An 18,002-nucleotide genomic window follows, 5' to 3' on the forward strand; every position below is an offset into this window, starting at 1 on the left:
GGCAACTCTACCGAAACATCGAAGATAATCTGGTTGCCTCTAAACTAAACTGTAATATAATCTGAAGGATTGACAGAAGAGGATAATCTTGTAGAATAAATGTATTGCAGACTAAGCTCCCACCACCAAAAGTTGGAAATAATTAGAGTTGCAAAATAGCTGCACATTCTGTTGTAGATGCCAGTGTGGTGTAGTGGTTAAGAGCGGTAGACATGTAATCAGGGGAACCGGGTTCGTGTCTCCCCTCCTCCACATGCAGCTGCTGGGTGACCTTGGGCTAGTCACACTTCTCTGAAGTCTCTCAGCCCCACTCACCTCACAGAGTGTTTGTTGTGGGGGAGGAAGGGAAAGGAGATTGTGAGCCGCTTTGAGACTCCTGAGGGTAGTGATAAAGCGGGATATCAAGTCCAAACTCTTCTTCTTCCTCTTCTTCTTCTTCCTCTTCTTCTTCTTCTTCTTCTTCTTCTTCTTCTTCTTCTTCTTCTTCTTCTTCTTCTTCTTCTTCTGCATAACCTAATCTGTGTACAGGCAGGTTACGGTAAGGCACTCTGTATATGCACAAGGAAGTTTTTGCAAACTTGTTTTTATATATGTTATATATGAAGGAACACTTTTTTATTCTTACAGGGGCGGGAATCACTTTTTCAGGACTGTGTTGTTGCATGGGAAAACACAATTTTTTTGGTGTAACGTTTGATGAGTTCTAGCCTTAAATTAAGCCTTGACATAACTACAAAAGACCAAATGGTTGCAGACTGGCTGTTAAGAAGGTCAGCTTGGAGGCCAGAAGCCCGTTTTCTATAAGTAAAAGGTAAAGGTAAAGGTACCCCTGACCGTTAGGTCCAGTCACGGACAACTCTGAGGTTGCACGCTCATCTCACTCTATAGGCTGAGGGAGCTGGCGTTTGTCCACAGACAGCTTCCGGGTTCATGTGGCCAGCATGACCAAGCCGCTTCTGGCGAACCAGAGCAGCACACAGAAACGCTGTTTACTTTCCCGCCAGAGCGGTACCTATTTATCTACTTGCACTTTGACGTGCTTTCGAACTGCTAGGTGGGCAGGAGCTGGGACTGAACAACGGGAGCTCACCCCATCGTGGGGATTCGAACCGCTGACCTTCCGATCGGCAAGCCCTAGGCTCAGTGGTTTAGACCACAGCACCACCCGTGTCCCGGGTATAATAAGTATAATATCATAAAACCCCACCTTACTTCTCCACGAGCTGTATTGGAGAAACAAGTTTCAAAACAGAATTGGATAAATCTGTGGGTGAATATTCAAGATCACATGCAGAAGCAGATTAGTTAGTTACAGCTTCTCATTTGTATGCCTAGTCCAGGCTCCAATCCCGTTTAAGTCAGTTGTGACTAATCCCCACTGAAAGCAATGGAACACATTCATTGTAAGTTGGAGACACCCCATTGCATTCAGTGGGACTTGGCCGCAACTGACTTAAACTGGATTGGGACTGATCAGGTTCAGGAATGATGCACAGCTATTGCATTGATGAATTCTCTCTGTGTGCAGTTCTGAACTGAATTAATCCAGAATAACACACCTAAGGACATTGCATTTTTATTTTTTTCAACGGAGACCTCTGGGAAGAGCTGCTTTTCTGCCATACAGTTTTGACGGATCAAACCAGCTGCGCTACCAATGCAGTGTTTTGCTTTCAAAAGTAGATCCGATCAAAACGAATCTCCGTTATGCATTATCATCAACCCATTTTATATACAATGTTCCAAATTGTTTTCAGGCCCAGGTGCCATTTTTTTTAATCAAGAGTTCCTCTTCCTGCTAACTTTTAAAATTGCAATTATTCTATCTATGCAATTAGCTTCAATGAAAAAATAGGCAATGAAAAATAGTCAGCAAAATTAGTACACTAAGTTTAAAGGCTTGTGACCGGTTAGCAGCCCTGGATTTTTATTTTTATTCTTTCTTTCCCTTGCCAAGCTTTTTACTTAATGCTTGAAAGAGTCCCCTGGATTGTGCTACAAACCATTGTTTAGACTTTCTGTCGAGGAGGCACCTTATTTGAATTCCCCATCTCCCTGTGCTCTGCCTAGGGGTATGACATCTACAGACAACAACCATTTTAGGCATGTCCCCAATTGATGCACGATTGCCATCGTGTGGGTCCTTTTGGCCCTGAAATGGGGCTGGGGGGGCTGGGAATGGATCTCCCATGCAAAATTGTTGCCATCCGTACTGGAGTGACTCAAGCCCTTTCCAGAAGCCGGATTCTCTAAGATTTTGAGCTGAGCGTTTTACTTGTTCACTGACCAGCATGGTAAACCTGTTTCTCAACATCAACGCTATGCAACTTTGGAAGAACCAGGCGATGGACGATGCAAATGCCTTCTGACATTGGCCAGGTACTTTAAACCTTTTGAATGCCACAAGATGCCTGTTTATCCTCCCCCACCCCACCCCAATATTAAGGCTGCAGGGTGATGGACCGAGAAGCAGGGAACAGATGACCTACTTATACAAAATGGCCAAAATGCAGCCGCCAAGGGTGCAAAAGACTTTCCAGGGCTTGTAAGAGAATGCCGGGAATCTTGAGCACCAGTAGGCATGTCCTCAGCTTCCTATCTGCATTTGCAACGCCTGAAGTAGGGTACGGCCTACTGTCTCCCATAAATGCGGCAGAAAGTGCTAGAGCATCTTGTAGACATGGAGGCTCTGCATCCGTGATTGGATTATGCAGGGAGCACATGCGGAAGAGTTTATATGTCTTCAATTTTAGGCATGCAGAGCTCTGTGTGTCTCCCGCTTTTTGCATGCAAGTTGCAGAATGGGTTGTGCTTTGCCCAACATTTCAGTGATCGTGGTTTATAAGGTGAGACTAGAACCGAGTGTGCATTCTTTGACTTCCGCCACAGATCGGAACTAAGAACTTATTTTCTCATTACTTGATCCTAGACTTGTTTGGATGTGCTGTTCTCCTGCTTCCTTTCTAACTTCATTCTTTCCTTAAATAAAGTATGCTTTGACATCGTTTGATTGCTGGGGAAGACTGTGGTTGTTTTTAACATGGTTTTCTTTACAGGTTGAGCATAGGCTGGAGAATCGGAGGATTAACCGGAACTGCTCCTTCATCAGGTTGTGGCCGGTGTTCGAAACCTCCCATTGTTGTAGACGCATTTTGCGACGGGGAATTTCATGAGCGCGAGCAGTTTCTGAGCTCTGGGCACAGTACTGCACCTAAGATTTCAGATTAAACTGCAGAGTGGAAGGAAAGAAGGACCCTTTTCTGCCTCCCCACTTCCGGCTACTCTCTGAAGACTGGAGAAGAGACCCTCTTAAGAATACTAGGGGGGTGGGCAGGGGAAGGACTAGACCAGGCATAGGCAAACTCGGCCCTCCAGATGTTTGGGACTACAGCTCCCATCATCCCTGACCACTGGTCCTGTTAGCTAGGGATGATGGGAGTTGTAGTCCCAAAACATCTGGATGGCCAAGTTTGCCTATGTCTGGACTAGACCATATGAAAAATGAGCATAACATTTTAGCTGCAGTTTGTTCATTTTCAGCTTTGTATTGTTATAAAACAAAGCGCGACGACATTCTGTTGTTGCGCCCATAACCTAGGGTTAAGGTGCCGTTTAGCTCCTAGCTTTCCCATCTCAGTTTCTAACACTGGTTGTGGCAGGGGCGGGCGGGCAGGAGAGGGGACACACCATTGGCACTGGATTCTTGCAGAAAGCAACCAAGCTCTCAGCTTTGACGCTTCCAGGTCCAGTCTCTAAAGCCTGCACCTTTTGTCCATGCTAAGGCAATTGTTCTGTCAGCACACACTTCTCCCTTCTCCTCCCTGTTGTGATATTATTACAAGCTGAGCTGTGAAAAGCCTCAGCAGCGAGGTCACCTGACTATGAGTCATGTTTCATCCTGTGGGAAAACCACTGGTCATACCAGCCTTCCCACACATGTGATGTTATTGTAATGTATTGTTGTATTCCTTACTTTCTGTTCTGGCTCGAGAGATGCTGGACGTATTACAGACAGCTCTGAACTACATGAGCTGGCTACGCAGATACATACTCTGCACTTTATCTACAATAAAGTAGGTTTTAGCCTTAAAGGCTCGTGTGTGTTGTTCTTCAAGCTGGAGAACAATCACATATTACTAATGTGCCCTGGACTCGAGTAGCCAGGAGTGCACAGAGGCTTCGTTCCGCCCTGGGGGTCAGTCTCACAACTTGCCCCCGCGGGAAGTTTCATAACACTCCCACCCTATGCCATTCTGGAGGTTCACACAACCCCCCTGAGCATATTGGGGGAGCAGTCCCATTATGTTAGTGCAATTCATTGGATTGGCTTCTGTGGGTGCCACAACTTAGTTGAGTAGTGCTGTCTTCAATCCAGATTTTAGCTTAGAAAACTTCATTTTCCTTAACCCTTCCACCATGCCATTCTTTTCCAAATCCAAAGTGAGTTCTTGTACCCATTCCAATGGTTCCAGGTTGGATTGTTGCAGGGAGGCCGGCCTGCCCTGGTGGCAGAAGAGGATAAAATTCTGGAATGGGATTGGGAACGACCCAGTTCATAATTTCCTTTTATTCGGCTTCTGAGCAGTCTCCAAGTTACCCCATCCGCTTCACGCAAAGAGAAGACCGTGAGTTGCATCAAAGTTGTATAAGCTATTTCCTATGTATAGTTGAAATTAGCTTATCATTTAAATAGAAATGCATACAAATCCCACCATAGTGAGGAAAACACTGGCCAAAGCATACATGATCTATCTGATGAGGGCTACCAAAGTGCCAATTTTCAAAAGGATGCAATAAAAAGGACCAGACCCAGCAAGTTAAAAAGTGCCGACAAAGACACTTTGATCCCAGTTTCCCGGATGTGTTTTTTCCCAGGCACTCTTTAATTGGCTTTAATGAAGTCGTGATCTGGCAGTTCAAAAGTTATTAAGGTTTTCCTACCCTATAAAAAAGTCTGCAAAACGAATTTCTGTGCTGGCAAAATTGTGCCCTGCATGACTGAAAGCAAAAGCAAAGCTTAAAATGTTGACAGGTTCTTTTATCCTTAAACCAGATGTGGACCAGATAGCTCTTCAAAGAGATGTTGCCTTCAAATAGAGGACTGTCCTCTCTTATGTAGGGCACACGGCCATCCTGTCACCTGCCAGCCTCTTTAGCTGAGCGGAAGACACAGGAGTGGAGACCTGCGAAACATTGGCAACTTATAGTATAGTCATTCTTTAAAAGGGAAATTAGTACTGCAGGTGCACAGGTAAAACATACATGTTCAACATCCTTGCAGGTGTTTAAGGTACCATTGCAGAACGATCAGCCGACTCTGCAAGCCACTGGGCAATATGCCAGGTTGCTGATAGAAATTGAAGGTGTAAATGCAAAGTGTCTCTCCAGAGCTGCAGCATTTAATTTATTATAGCACCGTGTGGAGTGTTTCTAAAATTTATGACTAACAGTTTGCTTAGCAAGGTAAGCATCCATTTTCTCCCCCGACTGAATACCAACCACAATTGCAGCATGCTCATTATTTAAAAAATTGATCTGGCTGTACGGGCTAGCCTAACAGTCAATAACACTGGAAATTTCTGTCAAAAAAAAAACCATAGCTCCTGCAGTCAATTGGAAGCCGCGTCGGATGTTCAGGTTCCAAAGAATGTTTGCAAATCGGAACAGTCACTCCTGGGTTTGTGGCGTTCGGGAGCCAAAACATTTTGTGTTGCAAGGCGTTTGTCAACCAAAGTATGACTGTTATTGTTGTTCAGTCGTTCAGTCGTGTCCAACTCTTCGTGACCCCATGGACCAGAGCACGCCAGGCACGCCAATCCTTCACTGCCTCCCGCAGTTTGGCCAAACTCATGTTAGTAGCTTTGAGAACACTGTCCAACCATCTCATCCTCTGTCGTCCCCTTCTCCTTGTGCCCTCCATCTTTCCCAACATCAGGGTCTTTTTCAGGGAGTCTTCTCTTCTCATGAGGTGGCCAAAGTACTGGAGCCTCAACTTCAGGATCTGTCCTTCTAGTGAGCACTCAGGGCCGATTTCCTTGAGAATGGATAGGTTTGATCTTCTTGCAGTCCATGGGACTCTCAAGAGTCTCCTCCAGCACCATAATTCAAAAGCATCAATTCTTCGGCGATCAGCCTTCTTTATGGTCCAGCTCTCACTTCCGTATATTACTACTGGGAAAACCATAGCTTTAACTATACGGACCTTTGTCGGCAAGGTGATGTCTTTGCTTTTTAAGATGCTGTCTAGGTTTGTCATTGCTTTTCTCCCAAGAAGCAGGCGTCTTCTAATTTCGTGACTGCTGTCACCATCTGCAGTGATCATGGAACCCAAGAAAGTGAAATCTCTCACTGCCTCCATTTCTTCCCCTTCTATTTGCCAGGAGGTGATGGGACCAGTGATTATTCTTTAGCTATGTGTTCTGCAAGTCAAAGCTGCTTGAATATTTTAACAAGTAATAATAATAATAATAATAATAATAATAATAATAATAATAAATATTGCTATTATTTATGCCCTGCCCATCTTGCTGGACATAGCTTCAATATCAAGGAAAGAGTCAGTATTGTGCATAATGTCGACTTCCTAGCGGTAATTTAGCTACTCTGCTCACACAGCAGACACTTCCAGCACACAACTTGCTTGCTTCAGATCGCACCCTCCTAAAACCGGTTTGCAACAACGAAAAATGTGTGGGCTAAGACTGGTGATGAGCCTGATTATATAGCGTTCTATTCTATGTAAATTTCTTTTTTTTTTTTTGAGGGGAAGAGGCACTGGCCTACAAATGCACTGAACTATAAATAATTAGGCAATCCGTTCCTACTCAAAATCTGTACGTTCGCCTCCTCCGCGCTGCCAAAACGCACCGTTTCTTGTCGCCTTTTTTCAAATCGGCAAGACGGGAGGGTTCTTTGCAAAACACGCTTGGGGATTTTTAATTGCTGGTGCCATCGCGGACTGTAATGGTGCTGGGAAATAGAGCTACGCATGACGCTGCAAGCACGGACTACGGTGGCTTTCCCACACCACCTGCTTCCTAAATCCAGAGGTTTCCTATGCTTGGAAAATCCAGATAGGAGAGCTGCATTGATTGCATAGGGCAGGGATGTCAAACCAGTCGACCGCGATTGACAGGTCGATCCCTGGGTGACAGCGGTTGGTCGCGGGCTCAATTTCCTCCACGGGGGAAAAAGAGCATCTGGCCCTGCCCCCTCGCTCTGTTTGTCATTTGTGCACGATTGCAAAAACGGAAGATGGAGTTACCGCTGGTGGGGTTGATACCCGGGCAGTGTTGTATGGCGTGTTCCCTAGCAAAAAGCGCCAGAACTATGTCACACACACCCCATAAAGCTGAACAACTTTGGCTTGCACCCTCTAAAAAAAGTTCAACAGCTTAGGGTTGTTGTTCAGTCGTTCAGTCGTGTCTGACTCTTCGTGACCCCATGGACCAGAGCACACCAGGCATGCCTATCCTTCACTGCCTCTCGCAGTTTGGCCAAACTCATGTTAGTAGCTTCGAGAACACTGTCCAACCATCTCATCCTCTGTCGTCCCCTTCTCCTTGTGCCCTCCATCTTTCCCAACATCAGGGTCTTTTCTAGGGAGTCTTCTCTTCTCATGAGGTGGCCAAAGTACTGGAGCCTCAACTTCAGGATCTGTCCTTCTAGTGAGCACTCAGGGCTGATTTCTTTAAGAATGGATAGGTTTGATCTTCTTGCAGTCCATGGGACTCTCAAGAGTCTCCTCCAGCACCATAATTCAAAAGCATCAATTCTTCGGCGATCAGCCTTCTTTATGGTCCAGCTCTCACTTCCGTACATTACTACTGGGTTGCCCCCCCCTAAAATGGGTAGATCACTGCTAGTTCTTTCTTCTGGGAGTAGACTGTGGACTCTTGGGAGTTGGACGTCCCTGGCATAGGGGAACTCCAGATTTAGGATGGAGAAATTGCAGGACAGCAATAGTTGGAGCAGAACGCTGAATGGAGGGGGGGGGGTGGAATTAAAGGATGCACAAGAGTTTCACAATCTACATTAAGCTGTGGGGTGGACAGGCCTTGAGGCTCAGGAGCATTGTAAGGCAATTAATACAGAATCAGGAAAACATTGTGGATCTTTGCTGGTGCCAGCTACTCCATCAGCTCAATCTGGATTTGGGCCTAGAAGACCAAGCAGGACCAATGCTAGGGCTTCTTGCGCCCTAGGCGAACCACCTTCTCCCCCCCCCCCCCGCCGAAGCCTGCTTTAGCGGGAGGTGGGGGAGTGGAGAGGCAAGCAGCAGTTTCTCCGCTGTAGCAGAGAAGCTGCTGCTTGCCTGTCCCGCCGCCCACCCCCTGCCAAAGCCGGGGTGGTGGTGTAGGGGGCAAGCAGCACCTCTCCGCTACAGCAGAGAAGCTGCTGCTAGCCCGTCCCGCCCAAGCCTGGCCAGCGCCCCCTCCATTTTGGCGCCCTAGGCAATTGCCTAGTTCACCTAAATGGATGCACTGGCCCTGAGACCAAGGAAAAGCATTGGCGAACGGAGGGTGTTTTGTATGTGTGAGAAATGAGGATGTTGCTTTTTCATATAAACCACAAATGCAACATGTTAGACAAACGTCAGCAGTTCAGATCGATCCGCACCTGAAAACCTAGAGATGTTTAGAGCTTGTGGGCTGGGATGTGTTTTTTTTGCCTGGCTCAGTAAGGAACTGCATAGGAACGTGGATCAAATAAGGGAAATAATAAATAAGGCTAAGGGGCACTGAAATAAGGGTAGTGGGAGATGTAAACAGAGGCGGGACAAATTAGGCAGTCGTGATAGGCTGTAAACCTTGTAGTACCCAGCCAATGGGGAATCGAGGGACGGTACTGCGTATTGTACTCGATTAACTCTTTGCTGCTTTGCCAGTTTAGTTCAGATTGTATTTTAAAGGTTTTAGGACCCACTTCTTACAGTAGGCATAGGCAAACTCGGCCCTCCAGATGTTTTGGGACTACAACTCCCATCACCCTTGACCCACTGGTCCTGTTAGCGAGGGATGATGGGAGTTGTAGTCCCAAAACATCTGGAGGGGCGAGTTTGCCTGTGCCTGTCTTACAGTATGGAAACACAATTTGCCCAACCTCATTGCTGATCATCAGCGTTCGCTTCCAATTCCCTGAGTTTGTAGAGCTTGAGCCCGCATGCAACATATCCCACTCTGATCTCAAAGTGGCAGTTTTAAAAATAGTTGCGTAACAAGACTTTGCCCACTGGAAAGTGCTGAAGAAGACGCAGCGAGAACAGCAGATATGATAACTTAGCTTTCAATCACCCCTGACCTGACATAAAGGAGACAAGAAGAATCGCCAGCTGACCCGTGTGGCAGCTCCAAAATTCAATTTTTACATTAAAACCCACCAGGCGTCAGATGTTGAGGTGTCAGATGGGGAGAAAGGCTGGATTAGGAACCACCACAAAGAGAAAGACAAAACACTTCTTACTCATACGGAGCAGGGTGTGGGAAAGGGATAACAGATAAGTGTTACCATGGCAATAGTTGCTTGAAGACACATATTTTTAAATCTATCTCAGTGTAAGCATTCCAAACACATTTGTCGCTTCCTTTGAATTGCTGCCGTTGAAATTTCTCCTGCATTTCACAGCTCTCGAAAGAGCACCCCGCCCTCCATCTGAAATGAAGGGACGCAATGTTGCACTCCTATTAAAACAAAGCTTCAAGGTAAAGAAGAGGCTGTCATTTCTCCGTTTATCTTGTCCCAGAGTTTTTGACAGAGCTTCCTTCCTGTCTGGGAATTAATTGTGTGCCACTTAATAAAGACAGAACGCTATTTAAATGCTACTCGTAAGCAGCCATTCTCTTGGCGTACCTGTCAGGGTTAGTATTAAAATGGGTGGGGAGCCTGTGACCCTCCAAATGGTGATGGACAGCCGGATGCTGTTGAACTACAACTCCCATCAGCCCCAGCAAGCATGACCAATGGCCAGGGATGATGGGAGTTGTAGTCCAGCCACATCTGAGGGCCACATGTTTCCCACCCCTATATCGACATTTATTTGGTTCCAGGCGGTTTCCTCCCTGTTTAAATTTGAACCCTGGCATGACTCCAATGGGACCATCAAGGCAACTTAACAGAGCACGCTTTGTTGTTGTTGTTCAGTCGTTCAGTCGTGTCCGACTCTTCGTGACCCCATGGACCAGAGCACGCCAGGCACCCCTACCCTCCACTGCCTCCCGCAGTTTGGCCAAACTCATGCCAGTCACTTCGAGAACACTGTCCAACCATCTCATCCTCTGTCGTCCCCTTCTCCTTGTGCCCTCCATCTTCCCCAACATTAGGGTCTTTTCCAGGGAGTCTTCTCTTCTCATGAGGTGGCCAAAGTATTGGAGCCTCAACTTCAGGATCTGCCCTTCCAGTGAGCACTCTAAGACAGTGAGCACGCTAAGACCATGCTATTATCATGAAACCATAGAAGGAGCCCTGCTGGATCCGACCAAAGGCCTTTGCAGTTCCACATCCTGTCTTCCACAGTAGAGATCCAAACGCTTTTGAGAAGCCCAAAAGCATGTCATCACAGCCTTCTCTTGCTGTTCTCCCACAAAATACTGCCTCTGTTCCTGTAAGTAGCACAGCAGTCATTGATAGCCTTATTATTGATTGACTGATTGTTTGCTTGATTGATTGATTGAATTTATATACTGTATTGCCCTATACCCGGAGGTCTCAGAAACCAATGTTGCACACATCATAATTCAGATGCAATAAGGGGAGCAGGTGGTGCTGTGGTCTAAACCACTGAGCCTCTTGGGCTCGCTGATCGGAAGGGAGTTATGCCACCCCCAAGCCAAGGAGATAAGTCACTAGACAATTTTTAGAAGACATTTGAAGGCAGCCCTGGATAGGGAAGTATGGATGCGGGTGGCACTGTGGTCTAAACCACTGAGCCTCTTGGGCTTGCTGATCAGAAGGTCGGCGGTTTGAATCCGTGTGATGGGATGAGCTCCCATTGCTTTGTCCCAGATCCTGCCAACCTAGCAGTTGGAAAGCACACCAATGCAAGTACAGTGGTACCCCGCTAGACGAATGCCTCGCAAGACGAAAAACTCGCTAGACGAAGGCATTCGTCTAGTCTAGCGGAAGGCTGCCCCGCAAGACGAAAAAGTCTATGGGGCTGCCTCGCAAGACGAAAAATTTTCGTCTTTTTTTTTTTCCGTTTTGCGGAGCGCGGCTGTCATTGCCGCTCCGCAAGACGAAAAACCCGCTAGACGAAAATTTTCGCAGAACGAATTATTTTCGTCTAGCGGGGCACCACTGTAGATAAATAGGTACTGCTGTGGCGGGAAGTTGTTGTTGTTGTTGTTGTTGTTGTTGTTGTTGTTGTTGTTATACCCCATCCATCTGACTGGGTTGTCCCAGCCACTCTGAGCAGCTTCCAACATATGTAAAAACATTTTTAAAAATTAAACATGAAAAAACTTTCCTACATAGGGCTGCCTTCAGATGTCTTCTAAAGGTTGAGTTACTTATCTCCTTGGCTTGGGGAGGGGGGTGTCACATAACTCCATACCATCCAAGATATCTCCAATGAAAAAGGGACGTCCTAGCAAAAAGCAGGACCTTCTGGGATAAAATCAGAAACTGGGACAGCTTCTGTAAATCCGGGACTGTCCCTGCAAAACAGGGACACATGGAGGTTCTGTCTACTCCTCGCAGCAACCAGCCTAGCTTCAGCAGAGCTTGTCACAAAGGCGAGAGAGCAGAAGAAGGCAGTCCTTAAGACTGAAGTAAGAAAAGTATGCAGATTACCTTGCATGACATAGTGCAGGTGTATTTGGCTGCAGACAAGCCATGTCTGGAGGAATCCTTGGAGAAGGTTCCAGTGCCCCTGTTAAAAACAAACAAAGACAGGCAGCCATTTGGTCAGAAGTCATGGCCTTAAAATTTCTTTGCTGCGCAACTGTACTAATAAATTATTGGAGGCAAACAGCTTTATTGCCAAATTTGGGTTCCATCTTAAGGGCATTAGAACTGCTTTTGAATTAGAAGTATCTTCATTCATGTCTCGGCAAAGATCAGATTCCTAATAACAGTAACAGTTGGCGTTCCCTTCCTTATGTCTTCTTTCCCCCTCTCCTACAGAATCCAAGCTGGTCCCTTCTGTTATAAACCGAGAGATGCAAGACCCTGTTCCAGTCCTGCTCTGCCGCCTGATTTCTAATTAACCAAGAAAGAGAATTTAAACTGACACCTCTCAAGTCAACGATGAAGCACAGATTGCAGCAATGGTAATATTGATCCATTTCTTTATGTGAGCTACTGCAAAGGGAGGGGTGATCAACAGCCGTAGAAGCCTGGTTATGTGGGCTAAAATGCCAATGCATCCTAGAAACACAAGTTCACATTCATATTTTTTTCTTAAGCCTAGATAGGAAAGTGTCAGGACTAGAAGTTCACTGTTATTATTTACCCTGTGTGAAAAGGTTCCTGCCAAACCACTTCCCATACTTGGGGCTTTGTGTATTTGATATATTATGTTTTAGGTATTCACTCTGTTTCTTCGTCATCTGATAACAGCGGTTCTATGGATGGCATGCAACAATAATGACATTCATTAGATCTGTACGTTCCAGAATAACGAAAGTTCTAAATGGTGGCACTTAAAACACAACAGAATAAAAGCAGCCATTAAAAAGGAAAAGAATAAAAGACAAAGGCTGCAATCCTAACCATGTCTACTCAGAACGAACTTCTCTTTAATTTAGTGGGGGTTACTCCAGGATAGGTAAAAAAAAGTAAAGGACCCCAGAATGGTTAAGTCCAGTTGAAGGGGTTGCGGCGCTCATCTCACTTCAGGGTGAAGGAGCTGGCATTTGTCCATAGACAGCTTTCTGGGTCATGTGGCCAGCATGACCAAACCACTTCTGGTGCAACGGGACACTGTGATGGAAACCAGAGCACACGGAAACACCGTGTACCTTCCCTCCACAGTGGTACCTATTTATCTACTTGCACTGGTGTCCTTTTGAACTGCTAGGTTGGCAGGAGCTGGGACAGATTCGAACCGCCAACCTTCTGATCGGCAAACCCAAGACTGCAGGGGTCAGCAACCTTTTTCAGCCATGGGCCGGTCCACCGTCCCTCAGACCATGTGGTGGGCTGGACTATATTTTGGGAAAAAAATATATGAAAGAATTCCTATGCCCCACAAATAACCCAGAGATGCATTTTAAATAAAAGCACACATTCTACTCATGTAAAAACACCAGGCAGGCCCCACAAATAACCCAGAGATGCGTTTTAAATAAAAGGACACATTCTACTCATGTAAAAACACCAGGCAGGCCCCACAAATAACCCAGAGATGCATTTTAAATAAAAGGACACATTCTACTCATGTAAAAACACGATGATTCCCGGACTGTCTGCAGGCCAGATTGAGAAGGCGATTGGGCCACATCTGGCCCCCGGGCCTTAGGTTGCCTACCCCTGCCCGAGTCTCAGTGGTTTTTGGACCACAGCGCCACCCGCGTCCAGGATAGAATACTAGCAAACACCAGTTAATACATAAGCAAGAAAAAGAAAGCTACAGGATTAAGCAGCCATACTAAAATGCACCGGTCATGCCCATTTTGAAAGGAAATATAGTCTTAACTGTCCTTTATGGAGAATGCACTCATTTATCCCAAGGTTGAGCTGCGGGACACAGAAACACTAGTAAGAGGGGAGGTTTTGCTAAACAACTTCTACAAACTGGGAGTGATCACAAAGGTTGGGAACAGCAAAGAACATTGGGGCAGGAATTCAGATACCTTACAGATCACCTGGTACTGATGTGGTTAGAAATCATTGCATTGGGCCAATGCAAACACAAAGTTACAAAACTGGTATTGGTTGTTACTGGGATTTAATTTTGAAATTGAGTACATACCTGGCAGAAAACAACAACGCAGGGACTGCTGACACTTTCGTCAATTCAGGGTTTCTTAAAGCCTTGCATGTTACATTCCCTTTGGCATGACTGCGTTCCTCTTGTTTAAGAGAGGCTTTGTGCAGAATTGCGAAAAGGAAACAGCAGCACACCAAATAAAGACAAGTGTTTGCAGTGTGCAGAAGAGTCAGAGATCAGAGCCGTGAGAGTTGTCAGATTGCTGTTTCTGAAGAAACTGCTGAACTTGGGCCAAATATAGCTCCAGATAGATGCTCTTGAGGAAGGGAAAACGGCTAGAGAACCGAAAATGGGACGGCAGAACAAAAACAGATCTGGAGGAGGAAGGAAAGCAGAACTTGGGAGACGAAGTTGGAGAGAGAGGATCTCCTTTCCAAACTGGTGCGGGCTCGAGAAATGGAACAAAGAAGAGGTTGTGAGAGGACCACAAGGCGAAGAAGGAGATGTGTCCCAAGTTCCTGCAGCAGAAAATCCCGCCTGAGTTTTGAAGGTGGCCCAGCTGCGTTTTGAAGCTGGAAGTTCTCGAAGGGCTATTCCACAACACTGTGTTACTTTTTTCTGTAATTTTTTTTTTGGGGGGGTGTCCACATCTTCTTGTACAATAAAAAAAGAAATGATTTTTTTTGGGGGGGGGGAAATAAAAAATAAAAAGGGAGCAGGAAATGTATGCCCGACCTGAGGGATGTCTTATGAACTGAAGGGATCCTACCGGTAGGAGGGGGTCCCTTCTAAAAGGGATCTAGGAGAGGATTTCCTTCTAAAACGTGTGGAAATTGCAAGAGTGACCTACAATGTAGCGTGAGGAATTAGACCAGAAAATAAAATGAGGAAATATGAATAATGAATAAACCTGGTGGCATGTGAAGCTATTTGATCCGTCCTAGTGAAATAACAATGGGACATTCAAAAGCTCTGTACTGTATTAGATGAGAGGGAAACAGCAATAAAATGTTGCCATGTACTATTGCCTACCATTGCCAAGCAGACTTTTGCCCAGTTTTCCACCCCACTCCCCAAAGAAGAAGAAGAAGAGTTTGGATTTGATATCCCGCTTTATCACTAACCAAAGGAGTCTCAAAGCGGCTAACATTCTCCTTTCCCTTCCTCCCCCACAACAAACACTCTGTGAGGTGAGTGGGGCTGAGAGACTTCAAAGAAGTGTGACTAGCCCAAGGTCACCCTGCAGCTGCATTTGGAGGAGTGGAGACGCGAACCCGGTTCCCCAGATTACAAGTCTACCACTCTTAACCACTACACCACACACCAAAAAAAATGACTGTCAACATTCTGTGGCTCCTGTGTAAGCAAAGTTCTCTTTGGGGTGTTTTTGGGGCAGTTTGCCCTCTTAGATGTTATATTTTAAACATTTATCTGTTCCTTGGCAAAGCTCAGGGTTCCTTGAGCAAGCAGATAACTTGTTTGTGCTCAGCGGCTCCATTTTGGTTACAACCCGGTTGACACCCATCACACATTTCTGTTAGAAGGCGCGAGTAAAAGCTGCCCAAATTACAGAAAATAATAACATTAATCTACTGGAAACTGGTGAAATATCCTCTAGAGGACTGCATTCATTTGTGTTAACACTACACAACCACACAACAGCCTCTCTCTCCACACATCCTATACGCTTCCAGGCTTATCTGGGACTTCCTGGTCCTGAATGGGGTAACTGTGCCCCTGAAGGACCAGGTGTGCAGCCTGGGAGTCATTTTGGACTCACAGCTGTCCATGGAAGCGCAGGTTAATTCTGTGTCCAGGGCGGCTGTCTATCAGCTCCATCTTGTACGCAGGCTGAGACCCTACCTGCCCGCAGACTGTCTTGCCAGAGTGGTGCATGCTCTGGTTATCTCCCGCTTGGACTACTGCAATGCGCTCTACGTGGGGCTACCTTTGAAGGTGACCCAGAAACTGCAATTAATCCAGAATGCGGCAGCTAGACTGGTGACTGGGAGTGGCCGCCGGGACCACATAACACCAGTCCTGAGAGATCTGCATTGGCTCCCAGTACGTTTCCGAGCACAATTCAAAGTGTTGGTGTTGACCTTTAAAGCCCTAAACGGCCTCGGTCCTGTATACCTGAAGGAGCATCTCCACCCCCATCATTCAGCCCGGACACTGAGATCCAGCGCCAAGGGCCTTCTGGCGGTTCCCTCACTGCGAGAAGCAAAGCTACAGGGAACCAGACAGAGGGCCTTCTCGGTAGTGGCACCCGCCCTGTGGAACGCCCTCCCATCAGGGGTCAGAGAGATAAACAACTACCTGTCATTTAGAAAATACCTGAAGGCAGCCCTGTTTAGGGAAGTTTTTAATTTGTGACTTTGTATTGTATTTTGGTATTTGTTGGAGGCCGCCCATTATTATTATTATTATTATCTGCTGGTCCAACTTGGTTTTTAACTATCAGTTGACCTTGCACACGAAAGTTGCACCCATCTATTGGGGCTGCTCAAGAACAGCATATCTACATGGATAGCTGAGTTGGTTAATGAATGGTGCTGATGGCACCAAGGTTGCAGGTTCGATCCCCATATTCCTGCATTACAAGGGGTTTGGATTAGATGATCCTTGGGGTCCCTTCAAACTCTACGATTCCAGTCCACTGATTATCCAGCTGCTACCATCTCTAATGCATTAAGAGGACAGAAGCAACAAGGTCCTGCCCTTCTAGGGAATTGCTGCTTCATTTAATTTAGGAAATATAGCTTGCCGTCGTAACTATGATAGAACCAGACATTCGCATCGTATTTCTCCTTCTCCCAATTTGCTAAAGCTACAGCAACGGGTTCATAACTAACGCCTCTAACTGAGATGAAGCCACGAACCCCATCCAACGGAAACGGACTGTCGACGGCAGATTTGTACTTCCTTGATCTGAACAGTGGATCATTTTTTTTCTCGTGCAGGAGTTTAGTCAGATGTAAGGGACTGATTACATTTATCTTGTTTGTTCCAGATAATCCTTTAAGGCAATTTAAGCTTTTCAGCTGCTGCACAGTGGCTCCTTCCCTGCTGCGATCCGAATTACAGCTGAATAGCCATGCAAGAATTCTAGCATATCCAAGCAATAAGAGGCGTCGGCTTCAGTTTGTACTCAATAGGTTTCAGCCCCCAACGATGTCAAAGAGAGACATTTCTTTTTGATATACAGATATATCCTTGGGTCTCTTGCACTGTCGCCTCATGTGACGATAATGGCTGCAAAAGGGTAGAGGCATCAAACAAGGGATAAATGGATTGCCTCTGCACAGAACTTCCTGGAAAGCTGCTGGCTCACTTCAGTATTTATTAGCATTCTTTCCCCATTCCAAGCTCTGCACAAATATGAATCTATTTCTGCAACACTAGATTCTGCTCCATGCCTGACACACCTTGCATTCAGAAAAAGGAAGACTGTATAGAATGTGGCCCATTTACACCTAATTGAAAAAATGTGCTGCGCTGGGTGATGCTTTGCTTTCACACAGTTTTTTTTTTTTTTTACCTCCGTTAGCATAATTTACAAGGGTTCCATTAAGTAAAGCTCCCTTTACATTTGTATGTTTTTGAGGCTCCCAAAAATCTCCATATCGTTTCTCTTTTGGATGTCAGCTTACCCCTGCTGCAGAGCCATGTTCACAAGAAGACTGTACTGTGCAATAATGATACTTTACATTAGTTCAGTGGTTCTTAAGTAATGGGATCACCTGGCAAAATGGCACACTATGGTAATAATTAGAATCTGAAAGGTGGTCATATTACCCCATTGGATTAAAGAGCTGAAACAACCTTATCAGGTGTACTGTAGCAGTTGCCAATCGTTTTTGCTAATGGGATAGTTCGGTTGACTGTTGTAAATTGACATATATTACATTTTTAGTGAAATGTTCTCAACATGGTGGAATCCGAATCCCCCCCTCTTTGTATGAGAACCACCTGTCCTTTCCAATCTCGGATCCAGAAATGAACCCCCATATACTGCATTGATCCCCAGGAAGCGTTGCTGGTGAGCCCGGCAGCCTGCCTCCAAAATTCACATTACCAAGCATTTGGGAATAATCAAGTCTCTCATGGATGTATAGTTCTAAAGTAGTTTTTT

General features: G+C 45.8%; 1 long non-coding RNA gene across 1 annotated transcript in view; it reads right to left on the reverse strand.

Annotated features, from left to right (window-relative positions):
- Positions 1-18,002, reverse strand: part of LOC117058601 — a 52,328-nt gene that overhangs the window by 12,472 nt on the left and 21,854 nt on the right. The window lies entirely within an intron of this gene.

Source organism: Lacerta agilis, chromosome 1 (assembly GCF_009819535.1).
Source record: "Lacerta agilis isolate rLacAgi1 chromosome 1, rLacAgi1.pri, whole genome shotgun sequence".
Lineage (NCBI taxonomy): Eukaryota > Metazoa > Chordata > Lepidosauria > Squamata > Lacertidae > Lacerta > Lacerta agilis.